This window comes from Silene latifolia, chromosome Y (genome assembly GCF_048544455.1).
Source record: "Silene latifolia isolate original U9 population chromosome Y, ASM4854445v1, whole genome shotgun sequence".
Lineage (NCBI taxonomy): Eukaryota > Viridiplantae > Streptophyta > Magnoliopsida > Caryophyllales > Caryophyllaceae > Silene > Silene latifolia.
The window spans coordinates 114080213-114093402 of NC_133538.1; the positions used below are offsets into that span (position 1 = coordinate 114080213).

A 13190-nucleotide genomic window follows, 5' to 3' on the forward strand; every position below is an offset into this window, starting at 1 on the left:
AAACTTTGAAACGAATAGAAATTATACCCAGGAATATTTAGAAGAGAACATTTTTGAGAGATAGAGAGGAGAGTGTAAATTGTTGTGTCAATGCTGGAGTGGGAGCTCCTCTATTTATAATAAAACAGAGCAGTAGAGGAGCCAAAAACTGCTCCATTAAACGTGGTCAAAGACGTGATTAATGGAGATTATTATGCTCTTAATTGCAACCCACCAATTGTCACATTTAATTGACTGTTACAACAACAGATTCAGTGAATGTGGACAACAACATTAACACAAGCCCAAAAAAAATAAAAGTGGGCCAAGGCCCGCAACGCAGGTACTCTACCCGAGCCCGAGCCTAGCCAACGCGCGTGCGTGTTTGGACCCAAACCCACACCCACAATAAAAACCCCTTGGTCCACTCTATTGAACATCAGAGGACCAAAGGTAAATATAAACACAAGAAAAAAAGACTCTACCCACCAATGTGGGATAGAGAAAGAACCAAAAGTGGGTTTTTTCATTTCTAATGGCATCACTCCCAATAATTCCCCACTGATAGCAAAGAAAGAGCAAAATAAAAAATTCCTGGGTAAGGAAGGGTGGGATACTTAGACGTTCAATGTCTTTCGACTTGAATTGACGTACTAGTGAAATGAGGCAACAACTTACTTTTAACAAGTGAATATCTTTCGATTTGAATTCCTCGCCAGACTTCGGTTGAGACCCTCACAACATATATCATACCTTCAAAGACTGCTCGTTCCGCGATTTCAAAGTGCAACGGCTTTTTAAAGTCAAGCGTTTACCCTAGTTTAGGTGAATGCTCTAGCGAGGATTTGTATATACTCACATAGATGGTGGCTAAACCATCACACCCCCATAGGTAACTCAAGTACTTACTTCTCAGTAGCACTTCTCATAAGAGCTATCACTACAACAAATCCCTCTAAATATTGACCCTTCCTCCTCTACGCTTTAGGAGAGCGTCAAGTTCCATTACTGAGCGGTTACTTTAATTTTGGGCTTCTCGACACTCAAAAAGTTATAGCTACTCCAATAATCTTATTTCGTTCTCCAAACCCTACTAGAAAACTACCGCTCCCTCTATCCAAATTCATCTCTCATCCAAATTTAGTACTACTTCATCGTCGATTCAATGTATTCTGTCGTTTCCGCTTCATTTTGTAGATCTCCAATTCACTAATCCTTTCCGGAACAATCTTCTCTCCCAATACTTTTTCTTTTTAGGTAATATCTCACTAGCTCCTCGTCCATTTTTAGATCTTTCCCTTTACTCTCCATTTTCTGAAGATCAAATTAATTGTTTGTTTGAATCATAGAGGATTCCTCTATGTTTCTTTGAATGCTACAGAACGGAGTTAGTATATCTCTCACTGAGTTTCGTAAAAATCCTCTTTAAATTGAATGTTACGAATTGGAATTGGTTTTTTTCAACGCATACGCTGACTTTTAAGGTCTAAGTATGCTCAGAATTGGTATTTTTCTGTGTTACCAACACATTCGAAGAAATTGGGGTTGATTTTGATTTGATTTAATGTACTTTTTCCAAAAAATTAGGGTTGATAAAATATTCTTTGCTTGATTGATTTTGAGGTTGGTTTTTGTTTTAATTTGACCGGCGAGTGAAGTCACAATTAGTTAAATTAATCATTTCCCACTCCGTCGGTCTTTTATTTTCCTTCAGATATTTGTATCATCTTTGATTTTGAGATTTAATTGAGCTCATTTCATTTGTCACATTTGTTAGCATAAGACCCATATCCTACTATGTTCAGGTTTAAAGATCCATGTATTGTTTTCTAATGATGTAATTTTTGTGGTTTTTTTTTTATTTTCAATTTCAGGTAAAGGAAAGTAGAATTGGCGAACTCAAGGCTTGAACATTGTAGTGCTAAACAGCCGGTAATGATACTACATCAAGTCATCAACTATCATTGTTTCAATTTCAGATGGTAATGATACCACATGAACTATCATTGTTAGACGAACTTAAAATCATCGAGTTAATGAGTCTTTGCAAAGGTTTTGCTCTAATGGTGTGAAATTCAATTAGATATTCAAGGATCATGCATGATTAGTTATCATATTTGACTGGCCATGAGGTAGTAGTTATCGACACGTAATTGTTTCAGCTTATCATCTTGATACTCTATTTAATTATTGAAACCGTTATGATTTGCTTTATATTTTAAATGCTGCAAGTATTTATGAAAGCTATTGATTGTCTTACCTACATGTATCAATGGTTTTTAAAACTATGTCTTAGTCTGTTCGTTAATCGTCCTATAGTCTCGTGGTAATCGCAGTGATATAGTGTCATACTACTTTCATGAGTTGACGTACCTATATGTAATGTCTACTACATGAATAATGCTTTGATATTCACGAGTCGATGTATATTAGGAGAAATGATTGGTCTAATTTGACAAAAGGGATTTCCAAATCTGAACAAATGCTTTTGTTGCTTTGTCAACCAGTGTGTACTATCAAATGGCGTTGGTAGGAGTAATGTAATGTCTCAATGAGAATTATACGTGTTCTTTGGCCTACAGAGTCATCAATACTTTGGGATTAGGATGAGTCGAGTAGTTTTGACAATTTAAGAGTACTCTTAATTTAAATTTAATTCTTGAGCTTATTATTATGAAGACAGCATATCTTCTAAACTATGGTCAACCCCTTTTTTCTATTAGCGATTCTTTGAATAAATCCCATATTGCTTTGTCTGAGCTTATTCATTGATATTTTTCTGACCCATCTTCTATTTGAAGTCCATAAAGAGAATTAATTGGACAACTAAGGTTGCGACGACGATCTCCTTCAAAGAACATGGATATCAAGCACGAATAATATTGTGATGATCTACATCTCTCGATTGAGGTATTGAGTTGTTTTTTAATATAGTTTTAGAACATTCTGCCATAAATTTTTAGGTCAAATATATTTTACAAGGCATTTGACTCTTTTGTATTTGAATGCTTCACTATTAAACTCTCTTCATTTATTTACCTTTTTTGGAACTCTGTAGTTAAAACCATATTTTCTTTCTCAAACTGAATTACCTGATACTAAATCGCCGCGCTCATTTGAAATTTGTAGGTTTCAGATTCTTCGGATGGTCAAGTCGCGCCGAAATAATGAGACGGAATGTTATCTGCTACAACTATCACGTCGAATGATTTTATCAAGAGATTTTTTGTTCTAGTACCGTTTGATAACTTGAGTTTTAATATGTATTTTGGATTAAGTTCAGTCAATACTCTTTCTATTTTGGCATGGTTGAATAATGTAATACTTGAATTGTAGTAGTAACTACTAATTTAATTATATTATGAGTATTTTAATTTCTAGTTTTCTTGGTTATTAATTATGAGGTTTTGTTACAATTTAACGACGACCCCAGTCGACAATAATATAAGAACTTTGATTAAATATATGTCATCGTGATGTATGTGAAACAAAATTGATGCATACAATAATTCGTTATAGAGAAATCAATAGATGACGCTTAAAAGCTTCATGAATATATAATTTTAGTGTCATGATTATACCATAGAGTGACACTTAAAAGCGTAGTTTTTTTTATTATTGACGCATAAAGGCGTCAAAATTGGTGACGCTAAAAAGCGTCAAAAAATACTGACGGCAAAATTTTTGACGCTTTTAGGAAACGTTGAGAATATAATTATCGACGCTTTTTTGCGTCGAGATTTGGCTTCATAAGCGTCAAAATGCAAGGGATTTGTTGTAGTATTAAGGACAAAAGTCCAACCTCAAATAAAGCACAATCCATCAAGTGCGTCTCAAAAGCACCACCATAAATGGCTATGGATTGTTAAATGCCATAGGAATGAAAACTATAGAGTCCATCAAGAATCACTCAATCTTGACTCAAGGACCTAAGCCCCATTCCCCTCGACATCTCAAGGACTACTCTCCTTTATAACCCCTTTGTAAAGGGGTCGACAAGATTATGTTCGAACTTCACATAGTCCAAAGCAATCACTCAATTTTTCTGGAGTTGTTTTACCACACCGCCCCTGATTTGAATATGTTGTCTCTTACCATTATAGACATTATTCTTATCAACACTGATTGCTGCTTGACAATCCCCCCCACCCTCCACATAGGCACGTCTGCTAGTAAGTTCCTCAACCAATCTACTTCTTGGCATGCCAACTCAAGAGCAATAAACTCAGACTCCATGGTAGAGCGTGCTATAAAAGTATTTTACAGACTTCCAAGATATAGCACCTCCGCCTAAGGTAAACACATAACCACTAGTGGAACAGATTTCATCATTACCTGAAACCCATTTTGCATCACAATATCCTTCTAACACAGCAGTAAATTTACCATAATGCAAAGACAAATCAATTGTTCCTTTCAAATATTTAAGTAAACCTACGAAGTACGTTCCAATGTTCAGCACTAGGGTTATGTGTATACCGACTCAGTCTACTAACAGCATAAGCAATGTCTAGTCGAGTACAAATCATGAGGAACATCACACTTCCTATAATTTTACCATGCTCTTCTTGGGAGACACTATCACCCAAGTTCTTACACAAAGATACACTAGCATCATAAGGAGTTCTAGCAGGTATAACATCAAAACTGTTAAATTTCTTCAACAATTTTTCAACATAATGAGATTGACTTAAGGATATTCCATTTGAGTTTTTAACGACTCTAACTCCAAGAATAATATCAGCTTCCCCTAAGTCTTTCATCTCAAAACGTGATGACAAAAATTGTTTGGTTTTATTTACAACAAATAAATTACTACCAAGAATTAGCATGTCATCAACACATAAGCATATAATCACACAATCTGACCCAAACAGTTTAGAATACACACATGAATCAGAATTATTGGTAATATAGCCATCATCATTTAAAGTGTTGTGAAATTTCTCATACCACTGTTTAAGTGCTTGTTTAAGACCATATAGTGATTTTCTCAGTTTACACACTTTACTCTCTTGACCCTTTACCACAAACCCCTTGGGTTGAGACATATTGATCTCTTCCTTTAGGTCATCATTCAAAAAAGCAGTTTTGACTTCCATCTGATGTACAACAAGATCATGAATAGCAGCTAAAGCAATCGGAGTTCAAATGGTGAAAATTTTGGTCACATGTGAGTAAGTATTAAAATAATCAATGTCTTTCTTTTGTGTAAACCCCCTAACCACAAGTCTGGCCTTGAACCGTTCTATTGTGCCATCAGGTCTCATTTTCTTTTTCAAAATCCATTTGCTACTAATGGGTTTACTACCTTTAGGCAAATCAGTCAACTCCCAAGTCTGATTAGAAACAATAGAATCAAGTTCGTTTTTAATAGCTTCTTTCCAAAAATTAGCATCAATAGATCTCATAGCCTCATCATATGTTTTTGGATCATTTTCTATTAAAAAAGCAGAAATAAGCTCATCACAAGCGCAAATATGACATGCATTTTCAGTTAGGTGAGTTCTAACAGAATCAGTTCTAACAAAATCACTGCCGAAGTTCTTTTCAATTCTAGGCCTTTTACTCCTTCGAGGCCAGTTCAAAAGCATGATCAACAGAGGTGCTACTACTAGCATGCATAGAACTATCAACAAGATTAACAGGCAAAAATGGAACAACAGGCAATGATACATCTTTCTTTAAATGAAAAACATGCTCAAAAAATTCGGCGTCTCTAGCCTCAGAAGTAGAACGGTCACTCAATGACATGAATCTATTGAAAGTTCCATAAACCATTTTATTAAACTCTTCTAATAATGAAACTAATTTACTCATTAAACTAGTGGAGGATCTAGTACATGCATAACAAAATAAAGAGATTTGGAAGAAAACAATTTTCCTTACATTGTTGTAAGAACCGGAATTTTGGGCACAAGTAAGTTCTCCTATCTTCACTTGTTCTTGAGCTAAAATTAGAATGGATGATCTTCTAAAACTGAGTATTCAAACTAGAATACCTCCTTTAGTGAAAACCCAAGACTAGCACAAAGATTACTATAAATATTAACTAGATAGTTGTAGTAATATACCCTTAATAATGTTATTACTAGACTAGTAATATTAGATTAATATCATCATATTAATATGTGAGGTTTTAGAGAGAATTTTTAGTGAAAATTGCAAAAATTAAGAGAGTAAAAATGAGTCACAATGACCCATTTTATGGCTCCTAAAACCGGCACCACCATCTAAGGTGAGTGGGTTTTATTTTTCTTATTTTATTCCCATGCTTAGTAGGTAGTAGGCTAGCTAGGTGTGATTAATAAGGTTAATCATCATTGTGTTTTTAGCATCTTCCAAACACAAGAAGACAAAAACCAATGGACTCCCTATGCCCTCTTAAAACCAGTTATGGGGGCTTGTAGGATCCATTTCGATTTTCGACAATTGTCCCGTAAATTCTTATTAACCTCGTGTTTAATTATTGCACATAATTAAATATTTAATTTGTTGTATAACAATTATGTGACAAATTAACGGACGATGTATATATGCTCAACTTGTTGAGTATATTTTATCGTCATCACATCAATTAATGGGTACTACGATGCCCATTTTAATTAATTTACAACTTGTTGTAAATATAATTAACTTACAACCTCTACCTCAAAATATATATATATCTCATTTATATTTATGAGTTCCAAACTCATATTAAATATTTAACTCACATAACTCAATATATATATAAGGGATTAATTAACTTGTATCAAATACAAATAATTACTTTTTCATTTGTGCGTCATCCTATAGGTGTGACCGAAGAGATCAACTGATCACCACCGTCAAACGACAGTATGTCAAACTCTAGTTAGCCAATCATTACCGATTAATGTTAATCAGTTGACAATATAATTGAATCATCCCCTCCGTATTCTTATTATGAGATTTAATCATGTGATCGCACTATTGTTGAGGACACTTACTCCAACATCTATAAGCAGAACTATTTTGAGCATAACCAATGAAAAAACAATCATAAGTCTTAGGTCCAATGGTAGGCCTCTTAAAGTTTGGTAAGCCTACTTTAGCCAAACAACCCCATACCTTAAGGAAACTCAAATTGGGAGCATAACCCTTCCATATCTCATAGGGTGTCTTGTCTAGTTTTTTATGAGGTACCCTGTTCAGAATGTGACAAGCTGAAAGCACCGCTTTCCCCCACATATCATCAGAAAGGCCAGAACTTAAAAGCATAACATTCATCATTTCTTTCAAATTTCTATTTTTGCGTTCAACTACTCCATTAGATTGAGGTAAGTAAGCTAGACTCTTTTCATGAATCAAACCATTTTTCTCACAGAGATCTACTAAATAATTTGAGCCATACTCACCACCTCGATCGGACCTGACTCTTTTAATCGTTCTATCAAGTTGATTTTCTACCTCAACTTTGAACTTTAAAAACATGTCCTCACCTTCACTTTTATTTCTAAGAAAGTACACTTTAGTGTATCTAGAACAATCATCAATAAAAGTGACATAGTAGTGTTTATCTCCTCTGCTCATAGTGTTTTTAAAGTCAGCTAGGTCGGTGTGAATTAACTCAAGAAGATCTGTATGTCTAGTTGTAACAGGTCTACTAGGTTTTTTTTAGCAAATTTAACCTCGACACAACTAGGACATTTTTCAAAAACTTCTAAAGATAACGATGGTATAAGCGACATAGACTTAAGCTTTTTAATCGAATCAATATTTACGTGACCTAGTCTACCATGCCAAACATCAATATACTCAACGATATAAGCAGAAGTAGAAGCATTATTATTAATGATAGGAGAATGAACATTTAAAACAAATAAACCCCCACAGAGATAACCCTTGCCCACAAAATCCCCATTGCGCGACATTACAACCTTGTCAGCCTCAAAAACAAGTTTTACTCCAGCTTTGTTTAGTAAGGCACCAGACACGAGGTTTAGACGCAAGGTAGGAACATATAAAACATTATTAAGAGCAAGAGTTTTCCCCGAGCTCAGTTTGAGAAAGATCTTGCCTTTGCCTGTGATCACAGTAGAAGAAGAGTTACCCATGTAGACACATTCACCATTAGCCACATCTTCGAACTTAGCTCCTTGTTAGCACAGAGATGCCTCGAAGCCCCTGTATCAAGAATCCAATCACTAGCATTGGCAACCACATTTGCCTCAACCACCACAGCAGCAATTGATATCATCTTTCTCAGCAAGATTTGTAACACCCCCATATTCAGAGGAGCCTTAACTAGGCCTTCCTTAGCATATAAGGGCGTTACCATCTCGTTTGCCCGAGGAAGTAATAATCAAATGTCGATAAAAGAACTATTAGGTTATATTACAAGTGATTTAAAACAAACTGATGATACATAGATACAACTCAAAGTCTACTCGCTATAACTATCAAAACTCGTGAAGACTCATCCCGGCCCGAACTCCAGCTATTAACCATATCAACACCTGCTAAGATAGACTGCTCACAATAAGGGATCACGACAGACACATAAACAAACAAGACAACCACACAAGGTCAGTACTGAGATAAGATACAACAATATCAATAACAACCATCAATACAACTCAACACAAACAGCCACACACACAATCGCACCCACTCCAAACAATCTCCGTCACCGACTGTCCACTGGACCAGCCCTGCCAGTGGGGGACCGCAGTCGTTCCTACCTAAGCCGCGCTCATCATACCGAGCGATAACCCTGTCCCATTAATGTGCACATCCCCTCCCGTGGCGGGTTCCACGGAGGGCGAAACTAGGGCGTGAAGCCACTCCCGCAAGTGACTCAACTCAGCCGAGAACGCATCTCGAGAACCAGAGACAAATCAATCACAATCACAATTAGGACCATCACACTACGAATGCGATAAAATACAACAACCACAACACAACCACAACATCCGACAAGCTAGACCATCTACAGAAAATGAGTAGGCGAACCTACCTTTAAGCAACATCAACCAATCCATGCCAACACATGCCAATACATGGCATAACCAGCAACCAAGCAAAGCCTATAAGCACAACACGATCATCTATTACTACCAAGCAAACCTTAATTGCAAAGATGAGGATAATGATGATGATTATGACATACCTATAAGGAGAAACCCGGCAAAAGACCGCTACCCGACTCAAGCTACGCTCTCCTAAGGCACAAGGACCTTCAAAGGGCTTCCATGGAGGTTTTGTGGTGAAGGGAAGGGAAAGAGGCGACTGATGGATGGGAAGAATGAGGCGGAAATAAATTGCAGATTTAACAAAACGCGATTAAAAACCCTCGCTGAAAACTCGATACTCGATCGAGTACCCAACATACTCGATCGAGTGACCCCCTACTCGATCGAGTAACCTAGCTACTCGATCGAGTAGCCTCTACTCTATCGAGTACCACTCCTAACACGTAACTCAAGATAGTTTTGGCACGCATTTCTAAGACTGTTCCCGCACCCAAGGTCAGTCAATGCTGGTCAAAGGGTCTCTAAAAGGGCGGGTATTACAAGATTAGCTTCAACAACTTTCTTTTGAGGATACTAGTAAGCTTTATGACCCAGTTTTCCAAAGACATAGCACACTAGATTCTAATTTGGTTTCTGAATCTTACTTGCAGGTTTGGTGAACTTCGTCGTTTTCCATGTTAAATTTTTCTTTTTAAAAATCATATAAGGTGGTGTTAACAAGAATCGGACCCGCCCCAACTGCATGAAAGACCGGAGAGTTAACCACCATGGCAAAGTACTTTACTTGCTATATTACGGGAGCAAAATTTTATTTATCGTATCTTATTAGTCATTAGCTTTTTTTATCAATTTTTTTTGATTTTCTTTAAAAATAGTTAACTTATAATTAAATATTAGGGGCCCATTTTTCAATTTCGCATAGGACCCCCAAAATGTCAGGGACGACCCTGACCCCAAATCACATTTTTGCAAATCTCGCTTGTGACTAATGACTATTACAAGCTTTTAATCTCTGACAACCCTCTTTCCCATTTACCATTACTTTAATCAATGTGAGAGGTCACAACAAATGAGAATTTATGATCACCTTTTTGATTATTTCATGTCGTAGTATTAGCTATTTTACTATTATTCTCATAAATTTTAAATAATATAATACGACGACAATCATAGGATGCATGTAAGTTTTAATTGATATTACCCGAAATGTATGGGAATATCGATTCGGTTGTAATTATTGTGATCTCGTATCACTGTTTTGTAATTTAATAATTTTATTTTATTTTTAATTAAAAATGTATAATAGGAAATTATGTAATTTATTATGTAATTTATTTATTCCGGAGTTCCTTGAAGACGGTGCCACTCGAGAAGGCGATTCATCAAAGAAAATGTTGCCTTGAAATGCATGCCAAGACCGAAGTTCAAGGGACCAAAAGAGTTGGTTTCCGAATATGTAATAGTTTATTAGATTTACTATTTTAGGAAGGCCATACTAGGATTTTATTTTTATGCTTTCCATTTTATTCTTATGTTGCATGCATCGCTAAATCGCCATAACTAAACATGCATTTTAATCGAGTTTATCGACCGTGTCAATTACAATTATCGTAGTTCACCGCTTTAGTTCACTTAAAATGTGATAGAAAATAAATTGACACGACCTCTCGCTAAAAATAAACAATTGAGACTTAGCCTTACCAAAAAGTAGAAACCATGAAAACCTATTTCATGAGGGAGTGCACTCGGCCACACCGGGGTACAAACCTTGTTACGTAGGGGAAGTGGGTGATAAATGCCTATCCACAAAATTTATGTTAATAAAGGGTCTTTCGGCACACCGTGCCCTAAGTTAATATGAATTTGGATCATGGACACATTTATTCGAAATTTGGGTTGAACTCAACGAAAATATTCACGACGATTTTCGGATGTGTTTCGGGTTAGAGATAAATATTAATGTAATTTTATCGACCAAGAGTTCTAAAAGTAGAATCGATTAAAGAGTTAATCCACCGAGTTATATTAATAAAGGGTATTTCGGCACACCGTGCCCCAATTTAATATGAATTTGGATCTTGGAATCATTTATCATAGTTGGGTAGAGGTCACTATGTAAATGCTTTACTTGTTATTTACAAGTATTAATAAAACGATAAATGTTAAGTTTTCCACCATTCCGTTATCATATTGTTCTATTTCTTTACCACAATTCATATACGATATCATTTCGTTTTTTGATTCAAATTTCCATTAAAACATCGTAACTAAAGACAAATATGAATTTGCTTCTAAAACCTCATATGAACCATTGCTAAGGATCTCTTGTGAAGATTATAGATAAAAGTTATTCATGATCAAAAGGGTTTTTGATTCTTGACTAACATATCTACTTACAATGAATTGTTTCTTATATGCTTAATTGAGTTAAGTACTTTGAAACGTTACATCATTTTGGTAACTAGATTTGTTTGAAATCAAAATTGACCAAAATACCGCAACCACTTCAATGAAAGTTTTAAGACTAAACAAATGAATTTAAGAGTAGTCTTCATGAAATTCAATTTTGCTTCTCTAAGCAAAGGCTCATTGAAATGAGTGGGAGCATTCTCTTAAACCGTTAAGAAAAGGGTGAGGTTCAAAGAAGTAAAATTAGAATGGAATTGATACAAGGTTATGATAAAAGTAAAGTTATTGAGAATAACGATACTAAACCTATCAATCCCGACCGATAAAGTTTCCATTGTCTTAATTGTTGGACGCTAGAAAGGAAACTACCCCAAATATGAAGAATCAACAAGTTACTTGTGGGACATTTAATGGGATCTTCTTCTTTAAATGTTTATTTGATTGACATAAATTTTGCTAGTACTACTTCGTCAATATTAGAAAATAGTGGAGGTTTTCATCATTGTATTTGATACATAAGATGATTATAATATGATGACTAGCATCAAATAATATCGAGAGATAGAGTCATTGTGTAATCAATCTAGTTTTGGGTTTTTTATAGTTGTACTTAATTGGGACTATTAAGTGCATAAACTCCAAATAAGAATATAAACTTGTTAAGATACAAAAGAGGTTTCACTTTTGTGACCCTATACACCACGATTTGATGTATGGCTAGCCCATTATCAAGGTGAATATATTATAAACCAAATTAGAATGATACATCATGTAGATGATGCAAGACTCAAATTGGTATCCCATGATTAAACCTTAAATTCTGGAATGATGAACGCAAAGAGTTATTGAGTACTCTTGAAACCATTAGATCTTATGGTATATGCGTATCTTGTATTCAAAGCAAGATGTCTCGTGCCTTTTGGTTTAAAAGGAAATCGAGGTTGTAAATCATTGATCCAAAATAGGTTGATGATTTTCTTTTACCAACGATTTAAGTTGACGCTAATGTGTTCACTTAATAAGGTAAATAGAGAAATCTTTGAAGAAGTTCAAAGAGTTCAAAGAATCACAATTTAGTCGTGATGGGATTATCAAAGTAAAGACTTTGATATAAGCCAAAGGAAATGTGATATAGTATCACAAATTAATCTCTCTTAGCACACATTATGGGATAATGTGTGGTTTGATAAAGAAATCAAACGCTATTCGATATGGTTTGGACTTTAATCAGGTTACTTTGAGTTACTTGATCCTTTTGGGGATTTTATCATTTTGTCTAAATTGTTTTTCCACTAAATCTAAAACGAATCATATGAGATATGAAATGGTAAAGTACCATGTTGTAAGTTTTCAAAAGAAACAAATGCTCATTTTTCCTTATTATAATCACGAGTACAACAGGTTTGTGGCTCATGAAGCTGTCTTTAAAAAAATACAAGTTTATTTCTAGAAGACAGAGTGGGAGAAATTATTCAAGAGCCACAAAGAATGTCATGTCGCGAGAAACTGGTCTTTTTTGGCTACATGAGACGTTTTGTGTAAGACGTTGTTTCTGCAAAACCTAGGAGGTTAAAGTCATCACTTGTTGAAGATGATGAATTAATGTTATTTTTAGAAAGTAAAGAGCTTGCAACTTACAAAGAAATTGTTTGATTCAAGTTGATTACTTATGGAAAGTAATGAACATATGACTTACATGAGAGTGTTTAAGTCACAACTCAATACAAGGCTTAGAGCCATGAAAATCCGAAATAAATTCCAAGTGAATTGTTAGATATCAAAGCTTGATTGGTGGCAAAGGATTTT

General features: G+C 35.2%; 1 long non-coding RNA gene across 1 annotated transcript; it reads left to right on the plus strand.

Annotated features, from left to right (window-relative positions):
• Positions 1-1879: 1879 nt before the first annotated feature.
• LOC141629749 (uncharacterized) lies at positions 1880-3292 on the plus strand. The gene is made up of 3 exons (XR_012537343.1): positions 1880-1961; positions 2790-2889; positions 3109-3292. It is a non-coding gene; the product is annotated as an uncharacterized LOC141629749 (long non-coding RNA).
• Positions 3293-13190: the final 9898 nt, after the last annotated feature.